At 44.1% G+C, this 20445-nt stretch overlaps 1 protein-coding gene across 4 annotated transcripts in view; it reads right to left on the reverse strand.

Moving 5' to 3' along the window:
- ZHX3 (zinc fingers and homeoboxes 3) overlaps window positions 1-20445 on the reverse strand; it is a 136536-nt gene that overhangs the window by 99810 nt on the left and 16281 nt on the right. The window contains exon 1 of one of the 4 annotated variants that reach the window (XM_035006323.1): window positions 12940-12992. The exons of 1 other annotated variant lie outside the window; for it this stretch is intronic. The gene's annotated coding sequence lies outside the window, so the exon portion shown is untranslated. Of the gene's footprint in view, window positions 1-12359; window positions 12493-12552; window positions 12687-12939; window positions 12993-20445 lie in introns of those variants that run through there. 2 more of the 4 variants (XM_035006325.1, XM_035006327.1) reach the window with 2 other exon arrangements.

The raw sequence follows: 20445 nt of genomic DNA on the forward strand, positions 1-20445 counted from the left end.
CACCCTACACATAGCAGAAGCTCAGTAATTGTTGCTGAATGGCTAACCAGGCATAAAGTGAAATGCTGTTAAGTGAGGATGGGATCAAAAGATGTGGATGGCTGTGCATTTTAATGAGAAATAATCAGGAAACTTGAATAAAGCTGTACCATAAATCAAAATACAGCCCTTCTGAGACATTCATTTGCCAGAACTACCTGACCATTACACCTATGACTGAATGAGAACCATCACACAGACAGAAGCACATCCATTCCAATCCTTTGCCTGAAGTCTCAACAACTCTGTGAAGTAGACATGGCAAAGAAAAGGCACATTTTACAACTAAATTGAGGTTCCAAAAGATTAAGGTCTTGTCTAGGTTACTACAGAAAATACCTACAATGAAAGGTCTTAGTTCTTCAGGGATATGCAGGAAGAGCGACCATAAACAACGAAAGGTCAAACAAAAAGGAACCATACAGTCCAAAATGGATGATTTTGGATTTAGGATGCTTATCTACCTAAATCTGTAAAAACTAAAGATATCTTCTACAATTTGCAAAGGATACTTTTATTTTATTATAATTATTATTCAGAGAAACTTTTGTCTCTCTACTCTGTAAGTCCATGGTATGTATTAGACTATTAGTATTATCACAGATCCATTGTTGGAGTAATGTATTTCTGGTTAGATAGTAAATATCTAGGAGCACTGTTTTCTGAAATAATGCCAGTATGTATTAAATCTACAGTTCATTAGGGATGACTACAGAGCCCATATTAACCCCAGGCACAAAAAAAATAGCTGGTTTTCTTATTATTTAAAAGCATTAAAATTAATGAAATATTAATAATATTTAGTCCCAGTATTACATTTGGGGATTCTCTGAAGTACATGGTGTTCTCTGAAGCCACAAAGTAGTGGAAACCCTCCATTAGCCATTCCTATTAAACATAAGGGCTGATTATCCCCACCTATATTTGCATATGTAGTAAATTGACCTTCTCAAAGCTCTTTTCTATGTAGTGTCATTTATTATAAAACTCTTATAAACCTTGTTAAAAGATTTTTTTATTACAGTTGACAGAAAAGAGAGTCAAACGCCTAAGGTCATGTCATTGGTAAATGGCAAAAGCAGGACTATACACCAGGCCTTTCTGCCTCCAGGCCTATTTATCTATAAATCTATCATGGCTTCCCAGCCATGGATCCACCAGACTGTAAGTTGCGTGAGGCCAGAGAAACACCATGTCTAACTGCTCCCCACTGGTGTCTAGCATAGAACCTGATACACAGGAGGCACAAAATAAGTACATTATTGGGGAGTGACTGGATTCATTTTCTTTCTTTCTTTCTTTCTTTTTTTTTTTAAGATTTTATTCATTTATTTGTGAGAGAGGGCACAAGGAGGGGGAGCAGCAGGCAGAGGGAGAGGAAGAAGCAGACTCCCCGCTGAGCAGGGAGCCCAATGCGGGGCTCGATCCCAGGACCCTCGGATCATGACCTGAGCCAAAGGCAGATGCTTAACCGACTGAGCCACCCAGGCGTCCCTGGACTCATTTTCTTAGAGCTGCTTTAGTCACCTGCATGGTAAAATGGGGTGTACGGTATTGCCAAATAGCTTTTAAAATGCTACTGGCAGGAATAAACAAAGAAAATACTACTTTTTCAAAACTGTATATGCTGATTTCCAAAAAGATCAGAATTCTGAGCCAGGGCCGCATTTCAGCACAAAAGGTAGCAAATGGTATGTTTTCAGCTTCCTGGAAAATTAAATGTTGAATTGACAGGGCAAGGAGAAGAGTGAAAATTCAGTCTTATGTGGGAAAGGAAAAACTGACCGCAAGGTCTCAGACCTACCAATGACCATTTGCAAAGGTGGCACAGTGGTCCAGTTGTAGCTAACCTATCACGGCAAGAAATGAGCTTGCCAAAGGGGGATTCACCCAAACGGACACACGTCAGCCAAACAGCCTTCACTCTGTGGCAGAAATATGTGGCTTTGAGGCAGGCCAACTCCCAAAACAAGGCACGCGGAGGCCTGGAGCAGATAGAGCCATTCTGTACAACCGTCTGCTTAGCCACCCTAGAACAGGGGAGAACGAGAAGGAACTAGCCTCCTTCAGTTTATTGTGGCCCCAGCCCACAGGGCCCTCCTGCCCTCATTGCCAACCATTCCCAAGAAAGACACTCAGAAATGAGATGGTGAGTATTCAAGAGCTCTCCTAACATGGCTATTCCTTTCCTACTGGAGTATTCCTTTTCTATAAAGGCCTCACCAACCTCACTTAGAGCTCCTTCTTCCCCCAAATCCTAAACCATATACCTAAACATATATCTTCCATTATCACTGTGGTTTTCTGCTCACCACCATAGCACTGTATTTCCAATTCTTTGGGAATTTGAGACACCACTGTGATCCCAAGATTATTTTTAAGGGCTTCCATAAAAGCCCTCACCATCACACATTCCTTAATACTTCATACTTAATTACAAAGACAAGTTGCCCAAAATAATTAAGGATTGAGGTATTCTGGATGAGTGAAAGTTAATTCATTAAGCACCAAAATATCTCTGTAGTCTTGCGAAAATAAATGATGCCTTAGTAAATAGAGAATATCAAATATAACAGTTCCAAATGCTACCCAACCTTCAAGATCCTGTCTGAATAAAACACTCCCTGAAAGCACCCTCCCATCCCCTCTCACCACTTCCACTCACCACCAGAAATAACCTCTCTTTCGTCTGTGATCCTACATTTTGATTATACCTCCTTTGCAGCATGCAGCATAGCCTGCCTTGAGGTCAGAGATTTAAATGCATCTTGTCTGACTTTTAAAAAATGTTTGAAAACAGACCCTTTTTAACCCCATGCTGCCTAGAGTTCACAGGAGGCATACACTTCACGAACCGAGCATGCTTAGTGATTGAAACATTATAAAGAGCACCATAATATAGCAGAGCCTTCACAATACAGAATACAACAGAATTCAGGGGTTCCTGAGCTGTGTAGGGCAGATAAGTGTGATATTAAACTACTATCATTAAAATATTCATTGGCCTCTGTTCAGTATTTCTCAGCTTTAGAAGATGTTTTTCTAAAAGGGAAAAATATTCTGAATTTCAATTTTTTTTAAATGGAATTACTTTTTAAAAAATCTCAACCTGCAAATGGAAAGTTCTGGTTGAACTGGCATTACTAAACTTCCATTGCCACGTTTTCTAGGTCTCAAGATGTGCATTCAAGCGGCTCCCTGTAGTTCACTAAGAAGATGAGGCAGTAAGTGCCAGGAATATAACCAAGATGCTATGCCATGTTTGGTACCCAGCTCAGCAGCTTGAAAGCCAGGCTCATCAGTACCAGCCGTGCTAAAAGGAAATAAGAAATGGAACACATGATAGAGCAAATCAAGTTTTAGGCTTGAGGTCCATAGCAACCACTTCTAGCAAGGCTGACAACATTCTTTTCCTGCAGCTTTAGTATTTGGGTATCACAAACCAGGCTGGAAGTAAAGTTTAAATATTCTAAACACTGCAACTCAAACTCAAACCTCCTTACTAGCAACAGGGTATTCTAAATGGTCAGCCAAGAATGACTAACTTGAAGTTCCCTCCCAGCAGCTATTTTTTTGCAGGAGTCCTCTTCCTTGTCATAAAAAGGAACAGAATTTTCTTGGTGAAAAAACAGAGAATGGGGTGGTAGGCTGCTGCCATCATAATATTAAGTATCTAATAATGTATACAGCTCCTTGGGGATAGTCACCACCCTTGTCTTTAGGTGTCAATGAGTAAATGTTTTAGTCCCATATTTTCAGAGACAGAAATGTGTCACACAAGTTAATTTTATGGGTAACTGAAGCACTACAACATGCTAGCTTAGGACTCTAAGCATTCTAAGTGGCATTACTTCCTTCCCACCCAAACCATAACCTGACCTATTCCTGTTGAACAGGACAACAATTATGATTAATTAATGTATCCAGGGACCGCTGAGGCAAACAGGACTGTTTCTTCTAAAATGAATGTCCCCGCCCACAGCAACTTCTTTCAAGATACATCTCCAAAAGCTAGTGAAACAAAAGCAAAAATGAACTTTTGGGACTTCATCAAGATAAAAAGCTTCTGCACAGCAAAGGAAACAGTCAACAAAACAAAGAGGCAACCCACAGAATGGGAGAAGATATTTGCAAATGACACTACAGATAAAGGGCTGATATCCAAAATCTATAAAGAACTTCTCAAACTCAACACCCAAAAAACAAATAATCAAGTCAAACAGTGGGCAGAAGAGATGAACAGACACTTCTCTGAAGAAGACATACAAATGGCTAACAGACACATGAAAAAATGCTCATCATCATTAGCCATCAGGGAAATCCAAACCAAAACCACACTGAGATACCACCTTACACCAGTTAGAATGGCAAAAATGGACAGGGAAAGAAACAACAAATGTTGGACAGGTTGTGGAGAAAGGGGAACCCTCTTACACTGTTGGTGGGAATGCAAGTTGGTACAGCCACTTTGGAAAACAGTGTGGAGGTTCCTCAAAAATTTAAAAATAGGGCGCCTGGGTGGCTCAGTCAGGTAAGCGTCAAACTATTTCGGCTCAGGTCGTGATCTCAGGGTCCTGGGATCGAGTCCCGCATCGGGCTCCCTGCTCCTTGGGAGCCTGCTTCTCGCTCTGCCTCTCTCTCTGTCTCTCATGAATAAATAAATAAAATCTTTAAAAAAAAAAAAATTTAAAAATAGAGCTACCCTATGACCCAGCAATTGCACTACTGGGTATTTACCCCAAAGACACAGATGTAGTGAAAAGAAGGGCCATATGCACCCCAATGTTAATAGCAGCAATGTCTGCAATAACCAAACTGTGCCGAGATGCCCTTCAACAGATGAATGGATAAAGAAGATGTGGTCCATATATACAATGGAATATTACTCAGCCATCAGAAAGGATGAATACCCAACTTTTACATCAACATGGATGGGACTGGAGGAGATTATGCTAAGTGAAATAAGTCAAGAAGAGAAAGTCAATTATCATATGGTTTCACTTATTTGTGGAACATAAGGAATAACATGGAGGACATTAGGAGAAGGAAGGGAAAAATGGGCGGGGGAAATTGGAGGGAGAGATGAACCATGAGAGACTACGGACCTGAGAAACAAACAGGGTTTTAGAGGGGAGGGGGGAGGGGGGACTGGTTAGCCCGGTGATGGGTATTAAGGAGGGCACGTACTGCATGGAGCACTGGGTGTTATACGAAAACAATGGATCGTGGATCACTACATCAAAAACTAATGATGTATTGTATGGTGACTAACATAATAAAATTAAAAACTACAAAAATAAATAAATAAATAAATAATAAAATAAAATGAATGTCCCCAAACTGCTGTACTTTGAATTATTTTGTACAGCGTTTCCACCTCTGTCATCACCAGCTGTCTCTTCTTGCTGTGGTCAGTGTGTTCATCTCTAATGGTAGGTCCCTTAATTCACTGCTTCTGATATCAGACAGACCTGGAAAGCTAAGCTATTAAGAGTCACGGGCCAAGGCTCACTCCTACCAGCCTCATCTCCTTCATACCCAGTCAGCTTCCAGACCCCACAATCTTAAACACTACAGCTGTGTTCCCCAAACTTGCCTAATTATAAAGAATTACCAGGTATGTGGGTGGCCGTGGCAGAGTTTAAAATATACATTCTCAGTCCCCTCTCCTATAAATTCTAATCCAGTGGACCCAGGATGGGGCCCTGAAATCTGTATTTTTAACACACACCCTCAGATGATTTTCATGACCAAGTTTAGAAACATACAATATGTCATGGGTGCTGCCCACTTGCATTGGGATTCCTTCTGAAGCATAATGAACCTGGGCCAAGGCCAACTCCTTCCAGAGAGACCTTGCAACCAATAAAGTTGCCAGGTCATTGCTCTTCCACTGTCCTCAGGTAAAATCCCCTGATCTTCTGAGGCTCCTGCAGGCTGGCCATACACCTGTTCTCTTGCTGGTAGTCTTCACTGAAGACTTGGCACACTTTCCTTCTCTCCACCCCAGACGTCCTGCCATCCCTGTGATGGATTTTCTGACCACATGGATGACCCAAACAACTCTCCAGCCTCTCAGTTACTTGACCTCCTTGACTTCACTCATCTTCAGAGTTCACTTCATTTTAGCCATTTGTGCCTGTGGCAAAACCCAGGAGCCCATCATGTCCAGTAATTAACTGCTCCAGCTCTGATATCTTCCACTCACATGTCCCTGTCTAACCACAATCTCCTATTATTCTATTACTCCAATACACACACTCCTTGACTTCATCAACACCTCTTGTCCTTTTCTCCTCCTCACCCAGCCTAAAAACCTTTATCTGTCATGTTAATCACACCCTGGCCAATATGCAGAGCCTCTGCCCCACCACCCTTCTGCCAGCAAACCTCAGCCCTGGCTCAATCCAACCATATGCCTTCTGTGCTCCTAAAACCCAGCCCCTGAATGCTACTGATAGCATTCCATCCATGGTCTCCTACCTCAACAGAGCCCCTGTATATTGTCAGGAAATCATGGACATTGCCATAAATTCACTCTTCCTGACCTCAGTTATATGTCAAATCTCCTTGTTTTCCCTCTGTCCTCTTCCCAATTAGTCTTAGCCGACCACCTCATCCAGTACCTCATAGAGTTGTTGGAAACAACCAAACAAGCACTTGATCCTAAGCCATCCCACCAGAAAATTCAACTGCGCCCCGATATTTTTTTAAGATTTTATTTATTTTAGAGGGGGTTGAGGGGCAGAGGAGAGAGACAATCCCAAGCAGACTCGTGCTAAGCCTAACACCGGGCTCAATCCCACGACCCTGAGATCATGACCCAAGCCGAAATAGTTTGACGCTTACCTGACTGAGCCACCCAGGCATCCCTGGTGAGTATCTTTCTGATGAAAGAGAAAAAACTAGCCAGACTCTCAAAAATGGCCAGCCTCTCAAAAGATCTATCCTGAGAACCTGAGCATCTTTAAGATGAAAAGGAGTTTAAAAAGAAGAAAACTATCTTACCTCAAGCATTTAACAAGTTTGAATCCAAACATAAAGTTGCCATACATCAGTAGAATGATTATAAATCACAAGCCAAATAGTTAATTCCTTGATCATTTTTATAAATTCAAAGCCAGAGTCAGTGAAACAATACTGTTAGTTATGGTCTTTTCACTCTAGAGTCCAAACTCTGATTTGTTGATGGGGCTACAAGTCTTTTCCTGAGGGTTTTTTCCCTCCCTATAATATTAATAGCCAACATTCACTGTTTTTTTGTGTATAATTATGTTACTCACAATGACCCTGTGAGATAAGAACTATTATTTTTCCCCATTTACAGCTGAAAAAACAGACTTAGACATGTTAAGTAATTTGCCCAAAGGCTTACAGCTAGAAAGCAGCAAAGGCAAAATTAAAACAGAAAAACTAATCTATGTGCTTTGGCATAGTGGTTTTTAACCACTTCCCAGGAAATGCAGCACCCTAATCCAATTTTTATACTCCAGTGTATGCTTAGAACCCTCAGACATTACTATTATGGTCTATTTCACATTCATTCATCCCTACACTCACATCAGAAGGCAGTAATGAATAGGAGGAAAGTTTCTACAGTCAGATCACATAGATTCAAATCCTAGCTCCATCACTTTGTTAGCTGCGTAACTTTAAAATTTATTCCTCTAAGCTCATTTTTTTCAACTAGGATGCAGAAATGATAATGTAATAATCACAGTCACCTTAGTCAGTTCTCCCAAAGATTTAAAGATAATACATGATTGCACTTAGCTCTGGACCTGACACATAGTAAGTCTCAAAAAAGGTTAGCTGTTATAAAAACTAGTATTCAAAAGGTATTGAGGACCTGCACCCACTGGATTCAGGGCAGAGCACTGGGTGCCAGGACTGCACCATAAACAGGCAAAGGCTGTCTCTGCCTTCATAGGTCTTGCAGTCTCCTGGGAGAGCAGACAAAAAAGAAGGAAACATATCAATGAGATACTTAGAATTCTGGTGAAGCATTAAGCAGGAAATGCACATGTACTAAGAGGGGACAACAGGGAGGAAGCTACCATGGAAGGAGTGATCAAGAAAGTCCCCTCTAAGGAGGAACATTTTAGCTGAGAGCAAATGTTTGAGAAGGATCTTTCTATGAGAAGAATAGGGAAGGGTGCCAGGCAGAGAGAAGGGCCTGTACAGAAGAGGAGGAGAACTGGCAAATTAGAGGAACTGACAGTTCCAACCTGACAGAAGAATGGTTGGGCAAGGAGCAGAGGTTGGAGAGGGAGACAGAGGCCGAGTACATCAGATTAAGTGTGGGTGTGGGTCTAAGTGCAGTGGGAAGCCACTGCGGTGGGGTAACGTGATCTGGTTTGCTTTTTAGTAGCATCACTCTGGCTGCAATGGGGACAGGGGTTAAAAGAAGGCAAGAGCAGAAGCTAGGAGACCAAGTACAGGCAGGGGCACTCACCAGCTGAGAAGACAGTGGCTAGATTAGGAGGACGGAGGAGGATTTGAGGTATTCTGGAGCCTTGGCCAACAGGCTGTGCTGATGGGTTGGTTGCGGGGTGAAGAATCAGGAAGAATCAAAGACAACTTTCAGGTGTTTGGCTTGAACAATGAGAGGACAATAAGGACAAAGATAGGGAAGGTAGGGGGTGAAAAAAGCTGGGAGAGAGGGAAGACAGGAGTCAGGAATGAGGACTAGAAATCTGGAAGGTGGAGAGGGAGATTTTTTGGACATAGGAAGTTTGAGATCATGGTGGGGCACCAAGTAGAGGTAGCAGGAAGGCACTGGGGACAAAAATGCAAGACTAGAACCAGAGAAAAGTCCAGGAGGAGGTCTAACCGAGGGAGGGAGTTAGCATCCAAAGGATATTAAAGCCCTGGGAATAGATGAGATCATTTAGGGAGAGAATATGATGACAGAAGGGAGGTAGCCAAGTGCCAAAAGAGAAGAAACAATAAGAAATCAGGTTGGTGGGCACTGGGTGGCTCAGTCAGTTAAGCGTCTGCCTTTGGCTCAGTGACCTGAGGGTCCTGGGATCGAGCCCTGGATCAGGCTCCCTGCTCAGTGGGGAGACTTCTTCTCCCTCTCCTGCTCCCCTTGCTTGTGCTCACGTGCACTCTCTCTCTCACTCTCTGTCAAATAAATAAAATAAAAAATCTTTTTTAAAAAATGAAAGAAAGCAGGTTGGTAATCTAAAACTGAACATGATTGTCATGGTCAGGTAGCCCATGCAAAAACACATAGAACTGCGCCAACTATGTGCTCAATAAATGCCTATGGAACAAATAAAAATAAATTCTTAATGCATTCCTTTTAGGCCTTTAAAAGAAAATTTTCATTTAGGATTTTCTCCCCAAGTTCTTGTATATTTGAGGCTGTTTTTGTATACAAAGGAATCCTTTTCCTTATGAGCAAAAACAAGGATTTTTTTTTTACCAAAAACTCACTAAAAAGTAGTCTACTTGAAATTCAAGCTTTTTAAAAAGCTTACACTCATGCTATTTCCTTTCTGTAAAAACTCTACCCCAAGATACAATTTTTCCCATCCTTATAATGAAAATGCAATTATATGTTTTACTACAGATATCATTTCATTCTGAAAGATGAAACTAGTACTTTCAAACCATTCAAGAGTCACATGAGAGATGTAAAATGCTCAAGAGATCAAGGATTTATTTTAAAATGTTAAAAAAACAAAAACAAAAACTTAAGTATACCTGTGAGGCCATCCAAAAACTGATAAGCAAGGAGTTCAGGATAGAATTGCCAGGAAAATAAGTAAATATAACAGCTACTCCTCAAATGAAAACACATTAAAGTTGTAATTATATCTCTGGGTATCTGTTAACACAAAAAACTCACTATGCTCTTGAGGCTTATACTATCACTAAGAACTTCCAAATTGAAATCATAGCTGTAAACATAACTGGGATACTTTATACTTTTCAAAGATTTCCAGTGTGACACAAGGGATAACGCATAAAAAAGAAAGCCAGTAACATTTGCCAAAAATGTGTCTTCCCTCGATTGTTCAAGTCAGATCAAGACTGTAATTCTAAGATTATAAGCCTCACATGTAAAATTCCTCTTCTAGATATGTAAAGGAAAGGACTATCCTGACTTCTAATGGATTGTTATCCCACTTCAGGATAGACCTATCTAAAAGCCTAGGAGGCTACAGGAAGGTCACAGGAATGGATGGATAATGAGCATTCATTCACTCATTCATTCAACAAATATTAAGCACCTATAATGTGTCAGGTGCTGTTCTGAGCCCTGAGGACACATCAGTGAAAAAGTCTCACATTTCTGGGTTAATGGGGGGAAAGACATAAACCAACAAGTAAATATGTAGTCACCAGTGGGAATAAGTTCTATGAAGAAAAGTAAGGTTAAGGAGGGTTAAGGAGGACAGGGGAATGGGGTGTATTTTACACAGAAGGGTCAGGAAAAACCTCATAAAGTTACATCTGACCAGAGACCTGAGGCGAGAACCATGATATCCAGGGAACAGAGTTCTAGGCAGAAGGAATAGCAAACCCAAAAGCACTGAGGCTGGCATATGCTTAAAGTTTTAAAGGAATAGCAGTGAGATATGTTTGGCAAAACTGGAAGTGAGAACAGGGAGGTAGCCTGGTTAGCCACGGCAAGGACTTCATATTTTACTTTAAAATCAGAAGCTACTGGAGTGCTCTAAGCAGAGGATCCAATTTAGTTTTTCAAAGTATCACAAAGGGAACACAAGTTCTTACTCATACACAAGTTTTATGAGTAATAAATAGGTTAAATATATACCTACAGAAGAGGAGACAATACCTCCAGCTGCAGAGTACTTTAAAGTTGCAAGTCAGATTAAGCAAAGAATTATGTATAATCACCACTGAATCCCTACATCCACCATCCTCCTCTCATGCCTTTATGTACGAGGCATACATAAGCTGTAAGATTTTACATAATCTATTTATAAGTAGGAAAAAAGCATATAATAAAACAATCTTCTAGGGCGCTTGGGTGGCTCAGATGGTTAAGCCTCTGCTTTCGGGTCAGGTCATGATCCCAGAGTCCTGGGATCGAGTCCCGCATCGGGCTCCCTGCTCAGCCGGGAGCCTGCTTCTCCCTCTGCCTCTATCTCTCTCTCTCCCCCTGTCTCTCATGAATAAATAAATAAATAATCTTTAAAAAAAACAAAAAATAAAATAAAACAATCTCCTAGTATGGTAGCATTTTGGTAAGAAAAAAAAAAAACTTATACAGAGGAACAAAAGACTAAAAGGATAAATACCTAACTGGTCTCCTACCGTTTGTGGGATTATGGGTTTTTTCTCAAGCTTTTGCTTTTCTAGTTTAATGCTTTAAACGTGAATTACTTTTGTAATTTTTAATGTTATCTTAAAAAAAAAAAAAAAACACTCCTACCAGGAGACTGCTCTAGTCTGAAATCAGACTTAAATATGAAAACAAAACAAAACACGGGGAACATTTTCTCCAAAAATTACCCCACTTCCACGCAATGTTTGCCCGTTAACGAAGCACTGCACAAATCAAGCGCTGGTCAATGTATCAAGGTCACAAAACCAACTTGGTTAATATGTTTATCATTACATAGTAGCTCTGTCCTCTACAGCAACTTTGATACCATCTTTCCAAGGCAGCAATAGAAGGGCCCTTTCATTAATGTCCTAAGACTCTTTGATACTACTTTGCTGCTTCTGGATTTTTCCACTGTATGTCTCTTAGAAACAAATTAAGCCCGAATAAGTTGTTCCAGCTAATGAAGTGTGCTTTTGGCTCTTTCCCCGTGGTTGAGAACTATCCGGCAACATACCAATTGTTTTAGGACGTACTTTCTCTTGGTTTCTAAATACTGCGATGCTAAGTTTACTACAAATAAAGAACATCAACATAACAACGTACAAGAACACGTACACACGGAAACTACTGTCGCCCCTTTTTAAACTGAAGATGTGTGGAGTCTCACGAATAAATACTATGTGTTCACAGGACACAGATAAAAACAGAGTATGCCCTCCCTCCTCCCTCTACCTAACTCTCCTCCCCACCGCAGAACAGTTTCTCCCAGGGCGCAAGCCCAGGGCAATCACTGCTCAGAAATGCGAACCACGCAACTCAAAGTGACTCAAGCTCCCAAACACTTTCCACCTAAGCTCCACATCCCACCCGCTCCTCAATCACTTCGACGGGCTTCTCTGAATGGAAATCCCAAACTCCGCTCACACGCCACTCTCGGCATCCGGGAACCCGGGGCCCAGGGGGAGTGTTTTCGCGTGGGCAAGCGAGGGTCCCGGGGTGCAGGGCTCTACTGTACCCCCAAGCGGCTGGAGTCCCCGGCTCAGCTGCCTCCTCGGCGGAGCTGGCGCGCTCCACGCCAGGGGCAGGGGCTGCCCCACGCCCGCAGCGGCCCGCGGGAGCCGTAGCGAGGGGCTCCGGGCCGCCCGGCATCCCCGCCCCGGGCTCCCGGGCGCCCACGCGGTCCCGCACCCGCGCGCTGGGACACGCACCCTCGCGGGGCCGGCCGGGCTTCTGCGAGCACCCCGCTCCCCTCCGCGCCCCCTGGCGCTCCCGCAGCGGCTGCGGCCCGCGGGGTCTACACCGAGCCCCAGGACGCCGGAGCCCGGGGCTGGGGGGGGTGCTGACAGATGGGGCGAAGGCGGGGCTTTGGGGGGAAGGGGCGGAGCCTGCGCGCATGGGGGTGCTGGCGGCTGACAGAAAGACCCGGGGCAGCGGGCGGGAGGGGCTGGCGGCCGCCGCGGGCAGGGCCGGGGGGTCAGGCGTGGCGGGAGGGAGCTCGAGCAGGCACGGGGGGCTGACAGGCAGAGAGACACACACACACGGAGACTGACAGTCCCGGGGGCACGCGGGGCCGGCGGGCCGCGGCGGGCGCTCACCTGGCAGCGGCGGCGGCGGCGCCCGCGGCCGGGCCGCTCTCCCCGCGCTCCGGGCCTCCCTCCCGGCGGGCGGGCGGGCGGCCGGCGCAGGCCCCGCGGAGGCGGCGGCGGCGACGCCGGAGCCTCGGACTGCTGGGCGGCGGGGACGCAGCTGCACCAACCGACTCCGGGCCGCTCGGCTCGGCTCGGCTCGGCCGCGCTCGGAGCTGCTCGGCTCCGCTCGGCCCCGCTCGGCTCGGCTGGGGGCGGGGCCCGAGGCCCCCCGCCCAGGTCGCCTCTTGCGCCCGGGGGGCGGGGTTTTAGTGCGGGCGCGAGCCCCCTGACGTCGCGGGGAGCGGACCTTGCCCCGGACGCATGCGCAGGCGTCGTCCCGCTTTTCTCCGCGTGGAGACTGAAGGGGGCGGGGAAGGAGGGCGAAGGGGGCGGATGCTGAGGCCCCAGAGGTTCCCGGCTTTTGTGCTCCGTATCCTGGTCTTTCTGGAGGTTCACCTAAGGAAGGTCACAGAAGGCTACTTTTTCGAAAGGATGTAGGCAGGGCATGGATCCTGGTCCCTGCGCGGCCCCTCTCCCTACGGTCCGGTTTTTCCCAACAAGCACCGCCTGGGAGTTGGTTTTTCTTTCCTCCCACCAATGCTTCCACCGCAGTTTTTAATCTTCTGTTTCTAAACACAACAACAACTTCTGATGGCGTTTTAACATCAAATCTTCAGGTACTTGAGAACTTGCAAGCATCAGTCCCCGCAGGTACAATAATGCTGTCCTTTCTTAACAGCTTCCATTGTGTCACCTGTAACACCCGGGATGGGGTTGGGCCCTTTTCTGGTTTTTTGTCACACGTCCCAGGTACCTGTGTTGTCATGGAGCCCAAGTCTATGGCAGATATGCTCTGAAAGTGATCCCCACCTTTAGAATTCAGTGATTAATACACAGCAAGAGCTCTGCAGTCTGACACATCTAGGTTGGCATTCCCGATCTGCATTATATTGACAGATTAATAATTGGCTGGGTGACTTTGGACATGCCATTTAATCTTTAATCCATAAAAGAGCAATGAAAATATTAGTAATTAAGCCAGTAGAAACGACTGAAAGATTTAAATGACAGCACCCATTAAGCTTTCTGCACAGTGCCTGGTGTTCAATAAATAAAGCTGACTTTAACTTCAGGTTGCATTTTAACCTTCAGATTCTGAAAAACAGTGAACATATAATATAAAGTATTGGGCAATGTGTCAAACTTGAATGTCCAAAACCAAACTCTGGAAGTTGCCCCTCAATTTGCTCCTTTCAATTTTCCCCACCTCAGTTAAGATCAATTACATCCGTCTGGTGGCTCTGGCCAAACCTTGAAGTCATCATTAACACCTCTTTTCCTATCAACATATCCCACGTGTAATCCAACAGCAAATACCTTTAAAATACCCTCATTTGAGCACTGGTCATCTTCTTCCTGGAATACTGCAATAACCTTCTACCTGCTCTCCCTGATACACCTCTGCTCTCAGAGAGCTTGTTCTCAAGAAGCCAGAGGGATTCTGTTAAAACCTAAGTCAAAACATATTTCTCCCCTTCTCTAAAGCCTCCAGTGACTTCCTATCTCACTCAGAGCAAAAATCAAACTCTTTTTGTCAAGGACCCCCAAGAGCCTATTGGGACCTCCCCCCACCCAACACTCCTCCCCTTTTCTAACTGCATCTCCTTGCACTCTACCCCTTCACTCCATTCCAGCCACACTAGCCTCCTTCCTGCTTGTGGAACATGCAGGCTCACTCCTACCTCAAGACCTTTGCATTTGATGTTTAAAGGCATGTGCCCTTACTCCAAATTTCAAAATTTTCAAAAGTCACTGCCTCAGACTTACCCAGACCACTTTACTAAAATATCAAGTCCCACCCCCTCCCCCATCATTCTCTCTCCCCTCATCCTGCTTTACTTTTCCTTATAGCCCGTATGACCTGAATATCATCTGTAATGTTCTGAGGGCAGGGACTTGTGTTGTTCATCTGCAGTATCTGGAACATGGCCTGATATGGTTAGGTACTCGCTATATATTTCTTGAATGAATAAGAGTATATATGGAATATGTTGCTCAACTTTAACTGCATTTACTCAACAAACTTTCTGAGCATCTATTCCAATCCAGGTACTGTGGGATGTGCAGGTAAACAAGGCATTCTCCCAACCACTAAGGAACTCAGAATTTCAAATGAGACAGACATACAAAGAAGTACTTCTGGAAGAAATATGGGGCACCTGAGTGGCTCAGTCCGTTGAGCGTTTGCCTTCCGCTCAGGTCACTATCCCAGCATCCTGGGATCAGCAGAGAGCCTGCTTCTGGGTCTCCTGCTCCCCCTGCTTGTGCACGCTCTCTCTTTCTGTCAAACAAATAAAATCTTCAAAAACAACAACAAAAAAACCCCTAAAAAGCAGAAGAAAATATGTAACACTACAGGTATGTGCCACTTGCTTTGGGAAGCAGAGAGAAGGACATAATTAATACAATATAGGACAGTGTAGAAAGTCTTCCCACAGGAGCCGACATTGGAGCTGAGTAAAGAATTGAGGGAGAAGGAAAAAAAAAAAAAAGAATTGAGGGAGGAGGAGAGGACTCCAGGCAGAGAATATAACATGCACTTAATAACCAGTGTTGGGAAGTATGTCACAAATAGTATTTACCCAAGGAGACAAATTATTTTCCTTAAGAAAAAAAAAAAAGCAGATTCCAGGTGAGCCCTATAATAATGTCACCTGGACTCACTCACATTCTGATGAGCTTTCTCAAGCAGAAAGAAATTGCCAGAAGTATAGTTGATGCAATAGAATTGCCACCTGACCTCTGTTTTACTGGAATAAGCTACACCTGCAACCCTTTTTTGTGTCAGGGTCCAGAGGCCAAGAGCATGTATCAGTTAGGAGTTTGCTGGCAGCAAGTACCAGTATCCTCTCAGGCCAGTTAAAGAAAAATAAAGGGGAATTTATCTTAGGGCTTTTTAGGGGTCAAAGGGATGGGTCTCTCAGGCCAACAAGAACCCAGATGGACTGCTGGATGGATTGAAGCAGAGCAGGGGGTGCCAGTAAGACTCTCCCCACAACCTTGTTTTCTCTCCTTCCAGGTAATACAATGGAAAAATATGTCTACCAACTACTCCCAAGTACATGATACAATTCCAACTACACAGAGACTAAAAATTCCTCATCATTCCAAACCCAAAATCTCAGAGAAGAGGCTCTAATTGACCCAACTTGTGTCAGGTGTCCCCCTCTCCCCCAGAGCAATCATGGCCAGCTTACAGGTCATGTCGTTCACAGGAACCCACCTCTGTGGATCAAGACCAGAAAAAAAGGGAATTGTTTTGAGTTGAGGAGATATCTTTTTTTTTTTTTTTAAGATTTTATTTATTTATTTGAGAGAGAGAGAATGAGGGCGCCTGGGTGGCTCAGTTGGTTAAGCGACTGCCTTCGGCTCAGGTCATGATCCTGGAGTCCTGGGATCGAGTCCCACATCGGGCTCCCTGCCCGACGGGAGGCCTGCTTCTCCCTCTCCCACTCCCCCTGCTTGTGTTCCTGCTCTCGCTGTCTCTCTCTCTGTCAAATAAATAAATAAAAAATCTTTAAAAAAAAAAAAAAGGAAGTCCCTGGTAGAACCATGAACTCCACTTAATGGCAAAACACCTGGGAGACATTTGATAGTCACACAGAAAATGAGTACTGAGTTTTCCTGATTTCTGCAGAGTAGGGAGGCCTCTTTTTCAGATAGCAGTCAAAACCATAAGTTATTCTTTTCCCAAGAAAAAGTGGACAAAAACTGGGATGGTCTCCATAAGCCCTCTGTGGTGGGTATTCTGATGGCCTCCTGTGGTAGTGGACATTAATGCTAGCCACCAAATATTTCTGGTGTGTTTCCCAGGCATATGATAGGATTCTACTTCCTTACAGCTTGCAGAGGTGGCCATGCCACTTGCTTTGGTCAATAATATTGAGTAGATGTACTCCCAGGTCCAAACTTTAAGAGCTAGTAGGCAATTTTGTGTACTCTCTTTCCCTCAGCAACAACAATAGACAATGCTGAAGATGGTGATTGCTCCATCGTTCTGGGTCCTGAAGGGAGGAGACATTAAATAGTGCCCCCCAGGGGACTCACAGTACACATGTAGTAGGAGCAAGAAATAAACTTGGCTTGTTAGCTACTACAGCAAAACCTAGCCTATCCCAACAGATGCGCCTTCTAACATCCAGTCTATGCCACTGCTCATTATACAGCATGGAGGCAATTTGGGTGGGATAGACCCCATCCCCCACATGTGAGTGTGGATTCTCTGCTAAGTCAGTTGAATTAATCTCATCTACCTTGTACTGATTGCTTCAGGAATAGACCTATTACCTAGGCCTACATCTGTCAGTATCCAATATTAACCCTGTCACAATAGTTGAATAAAATCCTATTTCCCTGGATGTCCGTGAGGAACCATTTGCTGCTGGCAACTATTTTGTGACCATGAAGAGAGCCAGCCTAAAGGTGAAGCCAACACATGGATAGGCAAAAGCAGAACAAAGAGAAACAGAGCTGTAGTGCTGATCAAGGCTTACCTGCACGAATAAAGTCAGGTAAATCAATAAATTCCCCATATTACTGATTCTAATTTGAGTTGGGTTTTCTAGTACTCGAAACCAAAAACATTCCAACTATGGCTACCCTACCGAATTCACTGCATAGTTCTGAGCAGTAGCCAGCACTATGGGATCACAAGGGGAAAATGTCTGAACTTTGAACAATCACAGGAAGAGAAGCTGAAAATTCTGTGATTTATATGCCAGCTCCTTTTCTAGAATAAGGTATCACAATGCAGGCAGAACACAGAAAAGGAACAGTAACCAGCTGAGAACCAAGGATTTGAAGGAGAAGAATCCTATAGAACCAGGATAGTGACAGACCCCCTGGTTTAATCAACAATACATAGTTCATTTCATAGAGAGGGTTGTCACTCCCCGTGAACCTTTATGTTGCATTTATAAAGTCTGGAGTGAAAGAATCCAGGAGGCAGTTTCACGCAGTATGTAAGTAGGATTTAACTTTGAATCTCCTGGACTTGAATCCTGTCTCCCCCACTTACTTGCTGTGTGAATTTGAGTAACTTACTTAAATGTAGTTATAACAATTGAATGAGATGCTCCGTGTTACTATTAACATGGTGTGTGATGCATTATAAGGACTCAATGGCTTAAAAGGATGTCCTGTCAATTATTTTAAGAAAAGTCAGTTAAGTGTCTGCCTCCAGCTCAGGTCATGATACCAGGGTCCTGGGTTCAAGTCCTGCATCAGTGGGGAGCCTGCTTCTCCCTCTGCCTGCCACTCCCTATGCTTGTGCTCTCTCTCTCCCACTCGCTCTCTCTCTCCCACTCGCTCTCTCTCTCACACACACAAATAAATACATAAAATCTTTTAAAAAATAAATTAAAAAAAAAAGGTTCTTCATGAGAGACGATGGACTCTGAAAAACAAACTGAGGGTTCTAGAGGGGAGGGGGGTGGGAGGATGGGTTAGCCTGGTGGTGGGTATTGAGGAGGGCACATTCTGCATGGAGCGCTGGGTGTTACGCACACAATGAATCATGGAACACTTCATCTAAAACTAATGATGTAATGTATGGTGATTAACATAAGAATAAAAAAATTTAAAAAAAAAAGGTTCTTAATCCAGTTGTGCCAACTTATCGCCTCTCGGCTCTAAAGCCACTCTTCTTTGTCTTGCCCTGTGATACTAGAACTGAATTCTGTAAACATTTCCCTTTTGCCAGTGGCACGATGTTAGGCTCTGTCAGTAGAGAAGGTTGGAGAAATCAAAGAAAAAAAAAGAAGCATAAGGGTCTTCCTGGTTCAGAACCTTCCAGATTCCACTCTGCTCTCTTGCTCCTATAGCACATGGTTCCTGTGGTCTAGAGAGACCCAGTGGTGCTCACTGGGCTGTTCTGCCACCTGGATGGCCAGCTTCTGACCTATAGCCTGTGGCCATCCATCAAACATCTCCACCGTCCAGTGGGCTGAATTCCTGCTCTCTCCAACAGGGCCCAAATCTCACCTTGGGGTTGGGGGAGAGGCATATGCAAGTTTGTGTTCTCCTTGGTCACTCTGCCCCAGCCCTAGAGAGAGTAGGTACAGTCTATAGTTAGTATGCCTATATTCTTTGGAGTTCTCTTTTGACCCTTTTTGTCACTAACCACCTTTCATTAGCTAATAATTCTTCATAAAAAAGGTCCCTTGTTCAAATTACTGGTGTGGTTTCTGCCTCCTGAGTGGGCCCTGTCTGATATACCAGCGGCCCCAACTGCCAATTAGACAAATTTCTGGGATTGAAAAGGAACTGGTTTGTGGGAGCAGGTGGGGGGAGTACAATTGTGTGTATAACAGTAGTTACAAATTCATGACTTCATCCTCAAGAGAACCCTGTAAGAAACATACAATGGGGGGCGCCTGGGTGGCTCAGTCGTTAAGCATCTGCCTTCGGCTCAGATCATGATCCTAGGGTCCTGGAATCGAGCCCCGCGTCAGGCTCCTTGCTCAGCGGAGAGTCTGCTTCTCCCTCTCCCCCTCCCCTGGCTTGTGTTCCCTCTCCCGCTGTGTCTCTCTCTGTCAAATAAATAAATAAAATATTTAAAAAAAGAAAGAAAGAAACATACAATGGTGTCCTCCATACAGCATGAGAGCCAGTCTTCTGCCTGTCCTTACAACTGGGGTTCTGCTGGCCAAGCCCAGCCCAGCCCAGGATCTGAGCCAGACATTATGGGCAGGATCCTGAGGCCTATCACAGGGTGGGGCCTAGAGTCACATCTTGATTATAAATATATAGTTTCTGTTGGACCAGAGATGAGTTTGAATGTCCATAAATCCCTCCCAGCTCAAGGCACTGTCTATCTCCACCCACCTCTCTTTCCCCAAAAAAGGTGTATTGTGCACCTACTATGTACCTGGCCCTGTATTAGGTTCTGAGTATGCAGCCTTGAATAAAACCAGAGACCTTAATGTAGCTTACAGTCTAGTAAGTAAGGCAGACATTGGTCAAATAATCAAAAACATAAATCTTACACAGTGCATGGTACCATGAGATCCACTAATAGGAGGCTTTGGCTCAAAGATGTTTAGGGAAATAGTTGGTATGAAATCTAAAGGGAAAAATAGGGGTTAAATTAGATGTATTAGTCTGCTTGGGCTGCCATAACAAAACACCATAGCCCAGGTGGCTTAAACAACAGAAATAAATTTTCTCACAGTTCTTGAGGCTGGAAGTCCAACATCAAAGCCCCAGCCAATTTGGTTTTTGGTGAGAACTATCTTCCTGGCCTTGCAGATGGCTGCTTTCTTGCTATGTTCTCATATGACCTTTCCTCAGTATGTGTGCGCAGCAAGAGAGGGAAAATGAGCTCTCTGGTGTCTCTTCTTAAAAGGACACTAATTCTACTGGATCAGGGCCCCACCCTTATGACCTCAATTAATCTTAATTACTGCCTTACTC

Source organism: Mirounga leonina, unplaced genomic scaffold, assembly GCF_011800145.1.
Source record: "Mirounga leonina isolate KUSES-001 unplaced genomic scaffold, KU_Mleo_1.0 Mir_150, whole genome shotgun sequence".
NCBI classification, from domain to species: Eukaryota; Metazoa; Chordata; class Mammalia; order Carnivora; family Phocidae; genus Mirounga; species Mirounga leonina.